Source organism: Ambystoma mexicanum, chromosome 10 (assembly GCF_040938575.1).
Source record: "Ambystoma mexicanum isolate Mex_15411 chromosome 10, UKY_AmexF1_1, whole genome shotgun sequence".
NCBI lineage: Eukaryota > Metazoa > Chordata > Amphibia > Caudata > Ambystomatidae > Ambystoma > Ambystoma mexicanum.
Genome location: NC_090932.1, coordinates 489,910,620 through 489,924,126, shown reverse-complemented (window position 1 = coordinate 489,924,126; position 13,507 = coordinate 489,910,620).

The following is a 13,507-nucleotide window of genomic DNA, read 5'->3' as shown; positions in this document are numbered from 1 at the left end:
TTCTCTCAAGAAACCCTTTACCCCCGGACAGTCCTACCAGATATGCCTCCAGGTGCCAGATTCCGAGCACCCCCTCCAGCAGCGATCCAACGTTTCCGGGTACATAGATTTGAGCATCTCTGGGGTGTAGTACCATTGAGTGATTATTTTAAGCCACATTTCTTTGGTTTGGTCTGCCCTGGTGAGTTTTGGGATACCAACCCATAATTCCTCCCACTGCTGTCTGGTTATTCCTTCCCCTAACGTGCCTTCCCATCTCTTCATGTATGTCCATTTGATTTCTTCTTCTGGCATATTGATGAACTGATATAGTGTTGACACCAGCTTTTTGTCGCCTGGGTTGGTTATTATATATTTTTCAAATGGTGTTAGGTCCCTTGTGGCCACCTGAAATACCTCTGATGTGGTAAGCCAATGTTTTAATTGCTCATATTTATACATATCTGCGTCTGTCGGGTTCCACATTTTTTTACATTCCACAAATGTTCTTATCTCATTGTCCTGGAACATTTCTCCAATTTTCCTTCACCCTGCTGCTTCCCATTTTTCAAAACCACCGGATTCGTGTCCCGTTGGGAACTGCGGATTTCGACATATGGGTATAAAGGGGGCCAGTGGGGTGGTCATGATTACCTTCTTGGTTTGATCGTCCCAGGCATTGAGGGTGGTTTTCATGACCTCGCTGATTCTAAGATTCGGGTGTCTATGGTACTTGTGTTTCCACAGTAGGCCCTCCAGAGGGGGTCCTAGCGACCGCCCTATCTTGTATTACCCAAATTGTTCGTTGGTCTTCCCCCAGCCATTCCTTCAGGACCCAAAGTTGTGCTGCTTGATAAAATTTCTTGAAATGTGGAAGTGATAGACCCCCTGCCCTGGTTGGTGCTGTGAAGATAGCTCTGACAACCCTAGGGGATTTCCTGTTCCAGATGTATAACGAAATGGCCTTGGACAGTGCTTTAAAAAAAGAGTTTGGGACTGTTACTGGGAGGGCGTGGAAAAAATAGAGCACCCTGGGAAGTATGTTCATTATTACTGATTGGATTCTGCCCCACCATGAGACCCTAAGCGGGCACCATCTGTCTAGGTCCTTCTTCACTCTAGCCAATAAGTGTGGGTAATTGTTCTTATAGATCAAGTCTACCTTACGTGTGAGTGTTACCCCTAGGTACTTAATGCCCTCTTCTTCTATTTTTAGCCCTAGCGAGTCCGCCACTTTTTCCAGTGTCCCCTTATCTCCCGCTAGGAACATGATCTCTGAATTTTTCCTGTTTATTTTTAGGCCTGAGATCCCCCCGAATTCCCCCAATTCTTTTAGGGTTGGTGGTAGAGAATTCCCTGGGTCTTCCAGGGCCAGCAGCATATTGTCTACGTATGCAATAATTTTGTGCTGGCTGCCCGCCATCTCGATCCCCCTTACCCCTACCGATTCCCTGATTTTAATTAGGAGAGGTTCTAAGAATATGGCATATAGGTAAGGGGGGAGGGGGCATTCCTGTTTTGTACCTCTTGAAATCTCCACCCTATCCTTTACTTCCCTGTTTATTGCAATTCTTATCGATGGAGATTTATAGTTGGCTTTGACCATATTTATAAATTGGTCTCCAAACCCCATGTGTTTCAGCGTTTTGAATAACATGGACAATTCTACCTGGTCGAAGGCCTTTTCGGTGTCTAGTGAAAGCAATATTGCTGGTGTGTGAGCAATGCCTATTTTTTCTACCAGGTGGATAATTCTTCTTAGGTTATCATGTGTTTGCCTGCTGGGGATGAAGCCTGATTGATCTGTGTTTATTAGGGACGGAAGGAGGGGTGATAATCTGGCTGCCAGTATCCTGGTATATATTTTTGCGTCCAAATTTATCAGGGCTATAAGACGATACGAGCCTGGGAGAGTGGGATCTTTACCTGCTTTATGGAACACTAGGACTTTTGACTCATTCATGGATGGAGTTACGTTTTTACTGTCCTTGAATGTGTTAAGTAGCCTTGTCAGGACTGGGGCAAGAGTGTCAGCGTATTTTTTGTAAAAGGGGGCCGTAAAGCCATCTGGACCTGGTGCCTTTGTGGTTGGGAGGTCTGCTATTGCCCTACGGACTTCTTCTTCTTTGATCCTGGATTCCAGTATCATTTTATCCTCCTCTGATATTGTTGGGATGGGAAGAGATTGTAGGAACCTGTCTTGCTGCTCTTCATCCGGGTGTCCTGTCGCATAGAGGTCTTGATAGAATGCCTTAAAGGCCTCCCCTATGTCCCTGTTGCATGTTTGTGTCTTTCCGTGTGCATCTTTGACATTCAAGATTGCCATTGATTTCTGTTTTTTCTCTGAGTTGTCTTGCTAGGTATTTGTTTGCCTTGTTGGCCTTGATATATTATCGTTGCTTTAGGTAGAGTAGGGATTTCTCTGCTTTTTTGTTGCGGAGCATATAGAGTTGTCCTTGTACGTGTTTCAATGCCTTCTTGAGGCTTCTTGTGGCATGAGCTACCAGCTCCCCTTGAATATTGGTTATTTTCTTTTCCAGTGTTATTTCCCATTTGTAGTTCTGCTTGTCTTGGGTGGCCTTTAGTGCTATAATGTGACCATGAATTACTACCCTGAAGGCTTCCCATACGGTCCCTAAAGGTACTTCTCCATTGTCATTTAGGTCGAAAAATTCTTTAATTTTGTCCCCAACTGCCTCTCCCATCACCTGGTCTGTAAGAATATCAGGTGGTAATTTCCATTTCCAGAGACCTCTTCCCCTACCTGTGGTCTGAATGTCCAGCCAGAGCGGGGCATGGTCTGATAGAGTTATTGAGCCCATTTCTATTGCCTGTATCATCCCGATCAGACCCACCGACACCCAGAAGTAGTCTATCCTCGACATTGTGTTATGCACCTGCGACTAGTATGTGAATCCTTTAGCTTGTCCCTTCTTTTCCCTCCAGGCATCATGTAATGCCAGCTGCTCCATCATTTGCTTGAGTTGTTTTGACGGGGCTTGAGCTTGAGTTCCCCCAGGGCTCCTATCCAGCTTTGGTTGCCAGGCCATGTTAAGATCTCCTCCCAGTATTATCTCACATTTCGCAATCCTTCTAGTTTCCCTAGGGTGTCTCGGAGAAATCCGTCCTGCCCAGAGTTTGGTGAGTATATTGCCGCTAGGGTGAGCCGGAATCCCTCTATTGAGAAGTTTGCAAAAGTGAATCTCCCTTCCCTGTCTACCTGTGTATCTATGAGGGTTGCCCCCATTCCACCTTTTACTGCAATAATCACTCCTGCTCTTTTTTCCCCTGCATTCGCCTGCACCCAGATCGTGTACCCTCTCAGGTGTACCTTCTTTCTATCCTGGGCCTAAATATGTGTCTCCTGGAGGAGCAGAATGTTCGCCTGCTCCCTTTTTACTAGGGCCTCCAGTTTCTTCCTCTTCACCAGCAAATTCAGGCCCCTTACATTTAGAGAGAAGATTCAGAGTTTTCCCATCTCGTCTAGTCTGTTGCCATTGCCATCTTTCCTGCTTGGTGTGTTCCCTTCCCTCTTCCGTAGTCTCCCCCTCCCAGTTTCCATCCCAAAACTACCGAACTGTCCCCCGACCATTAATCGTAACTCAACTTTGATCCTGAGGAGGGCCCAGGCACCTAAGGTTGCTAGGGATTTGCGCCTATCGCTCCTTGTCCTCTCTAGACTCGGGGTGAACTTTGCAGGGAATCCTAAACCCCTCATCTTCCTCAGACCTGGGCTGTGTCCCTTCCGGGTCCCCTGTCTGGCCGCTAGTTATCTGGTATTCCGAGGTTCCTCTGATTTTTCTTCTCCCGCCTTCTCCATTCGGAGACTGAGCTTTTGGTGTTTAATTGGATATTTCTACTTTTCCCCTGCTGGCTGCCCTGCTCTCCCCCAGCCCTTTTGTTTCTTTCTTTGCCGCACTACTTCCCATCCTCTCGGCCTCTTGTGTGGATCCCCCTTTGTCCTGACCCCTCTTGTGTCATCGTCCTCCGCTTGCAGGCCCATTGTATGAAGTCGTTCCTCACTGGTGGTCACCCTTCTCTGTTTGCCTTCCCACTCGAACAATAGACCAAATGGAAACGTCCACTTGTAACTAATTTCTTTTGCCACCAACTCCTTCGCCAGTGGGGCCATCTCCCTTCTTTTTAAGAGTGTTGCTGAGGCCAAATCTTGGTATAATTGGATTTCCACCCCATTCATCCATATGTGGTCTAGCTGACTCGCTTTCCTTAGAATCTGCTCCTTTTGTGGATATGATGAGAGAGCCGCTAGTACATCCCTTGGTCTTTTCGGACCCACCCTATGGACTCTGTCGATCCCAATGCTCTTTGCTTCTTGTTCCTCAATTATGTCTCTGAAAACTTCTTGCACCAAACTTTTTAGGTCTTTGTCTGTCACCGACTAGGGCACATATTTGATGCGGATATTGGATCTGCGGGAGTGGTTTTCCAGATCTTCACCATGAATTTTAGGTTATGGGTTAGCCGAACCAACTGTTCCTGTGTTTCACTGTTCTGATTCGCTTCCTCTTCTACATTTTGCACGATTCTCTCTAGGGTGTCTGTCCTTTCCTCCAGCTTGGCCACATCTATTTTCAACTCTTGGACAGCCTGCTTCATTTCGTTCCTCATTGAGGTAAATTGTTCTGTACTGTGGACATGAAATTGTCCTGCAGCTCCATAAATCAGGCCTGTATGTCGTCCTTTGTCAGTGAGGAGGTGCTCTGGGTTAGGGGAGCGGTGTCTAATGTGGGCTCTTCTCCTGCCCTTTCCTTTGTGATCGCCGGTACGTCTGAGGACCACATTTGAAGCAGATTTGAGTCCTGTCTGGGATGCTGCGATGCAGGTTGGGAGGCGCCCCCTTTCCCTTTCGACCTTGACATCTTTCCTTGTTTGTGGGGGTCCTGTAGTAGCTCTGGGTGTCTCCCGGGTGCTTGAGGTGGGGCTGCTATGATAGCTCTCCGTGGTATCTAGGGGTATTTTCCCCCTTCTTTCGGTGCACCTGTGAGCGATGCCTCCAGGCCGTTATGCGTAAGTCCGCTTCGGTGTGGGAAGTATTGCAGCTTCTCCTGTGCCTTCCTAGGGTATGCTGGTTGGACGTTGTTAGTGTGGGGTCATGTTCCCCCCTCCTTGGGAGCCGCGACCCCCCCTTGCTTTATAACGCTATGCTGAGGACGGGGTGATGGAGGGGGGGTGCTCAGTGCCTATGTTCCTGGAGTGGTCCTTGCTTGTGAGTTTGCGGCCTATCCAGGGCCTCTTGGGATGTGGAGAGGAGGAGTGCTTATGCAGGCGCTCTCACCTCTGTCTCCGGGTCTCTGCTCCTCCGCGACCAATGCTCCTTCGTTTCACGCCTGTGACTGGTGCCTCCTCCCCACGGCGGAGCCACCCGTTGCCGCCGCTGTGTGGTCCTGCGGGCTTAGTATGTCACTGTGGGGGTCTGGTTGGGCCCTCCTGTCCCCATGCCCTTCTCCACCAGTCCGCGTGAAGATTCCTGACTGCCCCACCAGAGGGGGAGGGGCCGTTCTCACCGTGCCGTGTCTGCTCCCGGGGATGCGGGATGCGCCGTCCTGGAGGCGCGCAGGGGCCCCCGTTCGTTGGAGCGACTTTATTTTCCCCCTGTGGGTGTATGTTGGGAGCTTGTGGTTCGCCCCCTCGGCCTCAGTGCTCTCCTTTTCTCCAGTTCCATCTCCGCTCAAACTCTCCTGTTCACGTGGCAGGGTTTACCTCGGTGGCGGAGGGGCGCCACTTCTCTCGGATGGTCCTCTCCCTGGGGGGGTCTTGCTGGTAGGATTTCTGGTCGCTTCTGCGCCTGCTACTATATGTGAGGTGCGAGAGTGCGCCCGGGGCAAAACCGCTTGGATATCAGCATTTGAAGTGCTTTTTGTTGGCGGCCCGGCGGGAGCGTGACTCAGACGCGACTTCCACTGCCGGCAGCCATCTTGGAATGCCCCACCCTCTCTTGTTTTGACAGTATATGTTTAATGCAAGGGACAAGTGTGTCAAATGTAAGACTTTTCCTACCCCTTAAATTTGAGGCTGGTGCAGGGATTTCTTGGTTGATGCTTTAACGACAGCTAAAGCGCTTTCGACCGCCATCATAAGGGACTGTGGTGATTTGCTAATCTTTTGGGGATGTGTCAGCTGTGACCGCGTTGATGTCTACTGGATGTGAGCACTTTTGCTGTCCCCTTTGTTCAACGTGCATACTGATAATTTCACCGAAATGCTCAAGCTTCATTTTCGCTTAGTTGGAGAACTTTCTGGCACCCTGCTAAACGGATAAAGTCAGGGTCATCTCCTCAGGCTCTATTGGACATAACAGATTTTCAAGAACTTCCTTATATTCAGCTCGTACAGTAGAATTTCCATAAATTAAATATTGTTTTGAGGAATTAAACATTATTTTTTCTTAACTCTTACACCTATTGGGTAGAAGTATGTCAGTAGTAGTTAGATGTGTGTTTAAAGGTGTGCAATGATAGTTCCTAGCAGGACTTTCGTTTTAGCTTTGTCTTCTGTACATTATAGCCCTTCCTATGTATTGTCGTTTTATGAATTAGATGTATTAATTGTTTGATGTAAAATTGTAACAATTTATTGAATGTTTGTGCATAGTAAGGAGCACATGCCACTTTATATACTGAATGGTATGTGTTGCACTTTATACTTACTCTGAACGTCCGAGTAAAATCTTAGGTGATATTGAAGATGTCAATAAATTGAGGTTGATACCATTTGTTTGTTTGTTTGTTTGTTTGTTTGTTTATTTATTTATATAGCGCTCTTGACCCGGGGGTATATATGCGCTTTGAGCATCAGGTTACAGGTAAAAGACAATAGTACAGTATTAATAGGGCATAGATAATAGTATACAAACAATATACATACAATTGGACATTCAGGGTGCATACATATGTAGTAGGACGGTTATTTGTTGGTTAACCAGGAGATGACCTTAGTTCTGAAGGGTTGGAAAGTAGGTGTAGATTTAATATCCAGTGGGATGGAGTTCCAGAGTTGTGATGCCAAAGTTGGGAAGCTGGATCCTCCGGCTCTTTTAAGGGAGAATTTGGGAACTGTTAGTTGTAATGAGTTGGACGATCTGGTGGTTCTAGTGTTCTGTCTTAGTGTAAATTTGTTCGAGAGGTAGGGTGGGGCAAGATGATTAAGGGCTTTGTAAGTAAGGCATATGGTTTTCAAGTCTATTTTCTGTTGGATGGACAACCATTTGCAGGCAGTTCTGGTGGCGGAGATGTGTTCCCTTCTAGGAATATTGAGGGCGGCACGTAGTGCGTTGTTTTGTAGAACTTGCAATTTATTGATTACTGTTTTGTTGGCACCTACATAGAGGCTATTACAGTAATCCAGTTTAGATTGGATGAGTGCTCTGGCTAGGATGAGACAGTTGCTAGGGGAGATCAGTGGTCTGCAGGCCCTGATTAGTTTACCAGTGTAGGCCGTGGCTGAGGCGGTCATATTGATTTGTTTAATTAGGTTAATGTTCGTGTCTAGGTAGAAACCAAGGGTTTTTACACTCTTGGCGATGGGTATGGTGTTACCGTCAATAGTGAAGCTGGTGTAGCCGGGACAGAGTTTACTGATAGTGTTAGGTGAGCCGACAAGAAGCAATTCAGTCTTGTCATTATTCAGGCATAGGCCGATGATTGTTAAATAGATATTTGCAATTGTTGTCTTGGTTAAAGCGTTGCAATTCCCCTATATCACAAAGATTGAAATACACACATATGCTGAAGGATTGTTGTGTTAAAGTTGTTTTATTTTGTACCAGGTTTGACCTTGCAGCATTGTATCCTGGTGTCCTTTTTCATTGTATTTCAGGTCATTATTGTACAATCCTGCACTGAATCTGGCCAAGGGATTATGTAAATTGTTCATTCCACATAGTAGTGAGAACACGGAGTGTGGAGATCTGATAATGGATGGGAGATTGAAAACTCTGGGGGAAATGAGAAAGCATCAATCTACATGCAAATGATTTAAATGAATAGACGTATGAACATTTGCTGAGATGAGAGAGGGGGCTGGTTGAGGAAATTTCAGTAATTCACCAGAAATATAGATGGATTCTAAAGTGTGACATTCCCTTATATCTTTACATTGATTCAGCTGAATTGACCACATTATCCAGAGATCCCAATGCTGTTTTTTTCTTTTTTTTCAAATGTATTTTCTCTGCTGGTTGTACACAGCATTTGGAGACACTGTTTATCATTTCACCTCGAGGTGGGTCATTGCTATTACATTGGGGATGCAGCAACACGACTGCTGTGAGGGGAAGAGTGTTATACAGCTGTCATTCTCTGATGTGGGGTTCAAAGCCTACTTTGTCCCCTTGTGATAATTTGGGAACCATGATTTAAATATGTCATCCCCATTAACTGGTTGAACAGCTCATCAACTGGGGATGCCAAAATCGACTGTATTCCATGTTTCAACCTGCCACAAATGTATTACTTACAAAGCATTCTGAAAATCATGCATTTTATATGTGTGGCATTCATACATTATTTCACACAAAATTACCCTCAAAAAAGAGATTAAAAAAAGCTGAAGCCCATAATATTGAACAAGGGCAGCAGGGGTTGTGGGGGTGTCCCCCACTCTCCTAGTTTAATATTATGGGCTGCAGGGGTGTCTTCTGCATACATTAAATGTAAAGCGGGGGGGGCAAACAACCAAAATCCCAAAAACTCAGTTACAAAATGCAAGAAACTTACCTTAGACACACTTGCCCCTCATGTGTCAGGCTAGACCAAGTTGGGAGAAGACAGGCCCAAACCCTACACACGGTGTTGAATGGCAATCTACCAAACCTAGTATCATAACACAACTCAACCAATCTGCTAATCTAAATGTGCTTTGGCAATGGCTTGAGTCTGTGAAAGAAGGAGAGAATGAGGTTCCTCAGAGAACAACAGATACATATTGTAAAACCACCCTAACAGCGGTTAGAAGCAGAAGTTAGGTTGGAAGAGAAGCTGGAAGGAATCAGCAGGGCGAATGTGTACTTCCACATAAGACTTCCGTGTCAGTAAAATCAACAACCCTGCTAGGACAGTCATGCAGTCTCGCAAAGCCTCTTTCAGGTCCAGCCAAACCCTCTAGTCTGGAGTAAAAGAATGTTCATGCCAAAGGACCTCCGCCTAAGGAAAAATCATATGCCACCAATTGCGAGCAGTGAAATTAGTGCATTCATTCAGGACAAGAAGAATATCATCACTACTGTAGAAAAGTGATTGAGGAGTGAGCCAAGAGAGGCTTTGAGACACAAAGTCCTACGTTAATGGTTTGAGAAAGTCGGGCATGCCCTCATAAGAGTGCTCTATTTGAAAGTGCTATATAGGACAGAGATTGACAAATGGTGTGACTCTAGCTATAGACACTGTATTATTGTAAATTGTGGTGAAAGCAACCTTTCTTCATTCCTGAGTATCTGTGAAAGATTGTCATACATGACATCTGATTACAACTTGAACATTGTGGTGCACTAACCTTAGTTGGTTAAACCCTGTGGAGCCTATGGACATCAAATGTATCCTGGCCCATTATTTATCAACCAAAGCCAATTTCTAATTATAATCTCCAGAGTCTAACCAACACAACCAATTCACTTCCCTTGATTATATTCATGTGCCCATGTAGTACCTGCTCTCTATCTTTTACCAACAGTTTTCTTCAGCCCAATAGAGGGATAGCACGGATCTTTAGCACTAAGAGTGAAAAAAAGTAAGAGACCATTATGATTACCATATTCTTAGACAGGTTCAATATGCTTATGTTGTATGCACTGTTGATTGTATCTCTGATGCACCAAAGGCAAGTAAAAGCAAAATTCTTACTTTAAATGTCTTGTTTAAGGTAGAGAATAGGATATTAAACCACCTATAGGGCCCTGGGTACAACAGCAGGGGGGATCAGAATCTGCAAAGTCCATGTTAGCAGCAGCTCAAGCATGTTATGTCTACCTTAATCCATTGTAGGTGTCTCAACCACATTGTGATGCGAATCACGAAGTTTTCCAGTGGTTTGATAAGCATCTTAAATTGAAGAAAGCATCCAATGAGGTTCCAGCATTTTGAGGCAGTGATTTGACTCAAATGGGGTCCATCAGGAGTCAACGCATCAATTTGAGTGCGATTAGATGGCTCAGGGCGCATGTAGTGGTGGGTACAGGAAGCTTCAGATTCTTGAAGGTATTTTGCCATTGGCTTGACTCGCTCAACGTGTCTTGAAATAAAGATGCCACTGTGCTGAACAGATGCAATGGCAAGGTGTAAGACCCCTGTGCTTCAAAAATCCAGTGGTTCCTTTTACAAGTCCGTTTGAAGAGCTTAAAATATGGTTCTGCTTATCTCATACAAGGAAGGGTGACAATCGTTAGTGGCACTTGTCACAAAACAACAACAGGCATTCCTTATTCTTCACAAAAAGGAAATAGTTGATCTCACCACAGCCTTTGGGGTTGTTCCTTGATAAAACATTTAGAAATCAGAAGCAGAAATGGGGGTTCCGATTAATTTACCAATGATCTGCCTACTTGCAAAACCTGTTGGATGAAAATGACACTACTGGTAGATACAGTGGTCATGAGACAAAACAATACCTTTTTTTTAATACCAGTGTCAGACAGGAATGTGTATTTTCCCCCTTTGTTGATCTCTTATCTAATAGCTTCTTAGCTGTAGGGCTGCAGAAACTGGTGACAGACGCACCTGGATTCGTCAGTGCTTATTTTTAAAAAAAAAAAAAACTTGTGGGTTGCAGAAATAAATGTAATCACTTGAATGTCATCTGTTAATCGAAGGTTTTGCAAATCAACATTTCTAAAACAAAAACCATGGCCTGCCATTTTCGAAAAACCTTGCTGGGGAGTGTCCAGTTCTTTGACGATTTTAGAGTTCATTTTCTCTAGCATGGCTCTTGTGACCTATCAGGTGAATAAGAATGTTCTGATTCTATGAAGACAGGGAGACATTTTCCAGAGCTTTAAATAAAAAATGTAGAGTTATTTCCCCTTACAGCAAATCTAAGGGCTATAATTGGCTCCACCAACCAAGGGCTAAGGCTTTTTCTGTGTTGTAGGTAGATTTATCAGATGGCATGCAATGTCAATCTAAAAGGCATATTGGATGATCGAGAGTTGACAGGTGTACACATTAAAAAGAACTGTGCTTCACGTATGAAGGGTGGACCATTTATTTATTTCATTTATATAGAGGGGGAACAATGTTCTTTTGATCACCCAAGAACCTACACCGGATAAGAAATCCGATTTTAATCTGCTGTCAAGCTGCTGTACTAAAGGCCTCCTGTATGGCTTTCTGTAAGTTTAAATCTCACATGGAGTTGAGACATATTTACATGCCATTAAGGCCTTTTAAAGCCCTTTATGTCAAGATGCATTTGGGGATTTAACGTTTAGCAGCTTTCATTGCCCATTCGAAGAGGAATTCAGAAAATAATTGTCCTAACAAACATTGTAAAGAGGATTTCTTTCACGTTATGCTCGTTTGCCAAGCGTATTCCTCAAGTGTGAAAAAGCATGAAATGCTGTCCTTTGATATAAGAGTAGCGAACGATGCATGTATGCTGCTCTAGTGACCACAACAGTCCCTTTTGTAGTGTCCAGCTGCTTGAGAGGAGCCTGGGCGTTTAGATCTAGTTTTGTAGTGTACCGACCCTAACTAGTGCAATGTGAGGGGCACAAGGTGTCAGTTTTAATGCAATCATTACTGTTTTTTCCAAGATTACTTCTATGGATATCATGTACACATACTAGCAGGGAGAAATACAGAGCAAGTCTTACCGCTGAGATGGAGTGAGTTGAGAGAGGCCCAATTGCTGACCTACGCCACGCTTGTGGCAGTCTGTTTTTATGCAGTCCACCTTTGTCTCATGCTATACCTTCTCGACAAAATTATTTCCTGATTTTAAATATCTTTTTCAGAAATCGGACAGCAAAGTTACAGATCAAAATCAGCATCAAGGGGGTAGTGTGTGTTGAGTACCCCACAAGAGCAGCAGAGAACCTGAAGTTCAACACTAAATGGCCGCCAGTGATGACACCAGGCACACCCAGTCAACAACGGATACCCTAGATTATCAGGGACTTTTCAGTGAAACAAAAACTCTCTCCAAGTTGGGACTTGCAATATGAGCCCCCAGAATAGGCCCCCCTAACAAGGACAGATATATTGCATGTCCTGGGCTGTCATTGCCTTTCCATTGCAGGAACATGCGATGGAAGTGGGCGTGGCTTAGCCCGCTATTTCTTACTTTGCCTGGCATCTCACCTCAGGTGTGGAAGACAGGGCCAGGTTTGGAGAGAGGACCAATCCCAGGAATGAAGGGGGGGTATACTGAAGCAAAAAGAATGGAAACCGGAAGTTGGGGTGTTCCGAGAGGTCAGTGGTGGAGGGTGACCAAGAGACCAGCAGGAGGGAGTAAGGAGTGACATAGTGTGAAGGAGATTTTTGGAGAATCTGAGGTATTGGCTAGAGAGTGAAATGGACACTGCTCTACGAGTGTGTACTTTTTTGTAGCATGTTTGGTTAGGAAGATTAGTGTAAAGAGTGACTGTGAAGTGGATGGTACTATTGAAAGGAGTGTTTGAGAATTTGGATGGAGTAGTAGTAGTGTGGAGGAAGGAGTAGTAGTTTGGTAGACTGAGAAGTAGAGTGGAGGAGGGAGTAGTGTTGTGGAGGTGGGAGTAATGGTGTGGAGGAGGGAGTAGAAGTGAAGCTGAGGGAGTAATAGAGTAGTGGAAAGAGGAGCAACACCAACGTGTGGAGGCGAGGCCTAGAAGGAGTGAGAGGCAAAGAAGAAATAAAAGATTGAAGGGAGGAATGAGGTGAAGTGGCTATATTGGAGAAATAAAGTTGAAGAAAGTGCAGTAGATGACGAGGTGAGTGTCAGCATGCTAGCAGCAGGGCTAAATAAAAAAGGATGTGTGCGAGGCATAATTTCCAAATCCCAGTACAGCACTAATAACTAGGAAGATTATGGAAAGTAAAGAAGTCTTTTAGGGAGTTTAACAACATAAGGAATTCTGCCTTCAAGTCTTCACAACTAGTTGAAGGCAGAATTCAACAATAGAGCGTCATCATTCTGTATTTACTAATCTGGAGTCAGGGATGCCTGGGTTAGGGAGGAGATGTAGCCGGACATTTAAAAGAGTTAAACAAAGTAAACATAAAGATGGCCACCATTGAACAGGAGAAGGGACTACATATAGTCCCTTCTCTGTTTCCATGGTTGCCGTTCGGGGATGGAATACCGAGGGACGCGGCAGTGACCAGTGCCTTGTCGGGCTTGTAAGGGCCCAACAACGTCCAATTAGAAAATTGTAACAATTTGATTGTCTCTCGCTGGGTACTTGTAATAGATATTGTTTGTCATTTTAAGTATTTCTTTATGTATAGTGCCTTATATTGCAACTGTTACGTTGTGTAGGGTGTAGTAATCAGGCTTTGAAATTGAGATGAGGTGGGAGCTATTTAGCTCCTGCTTG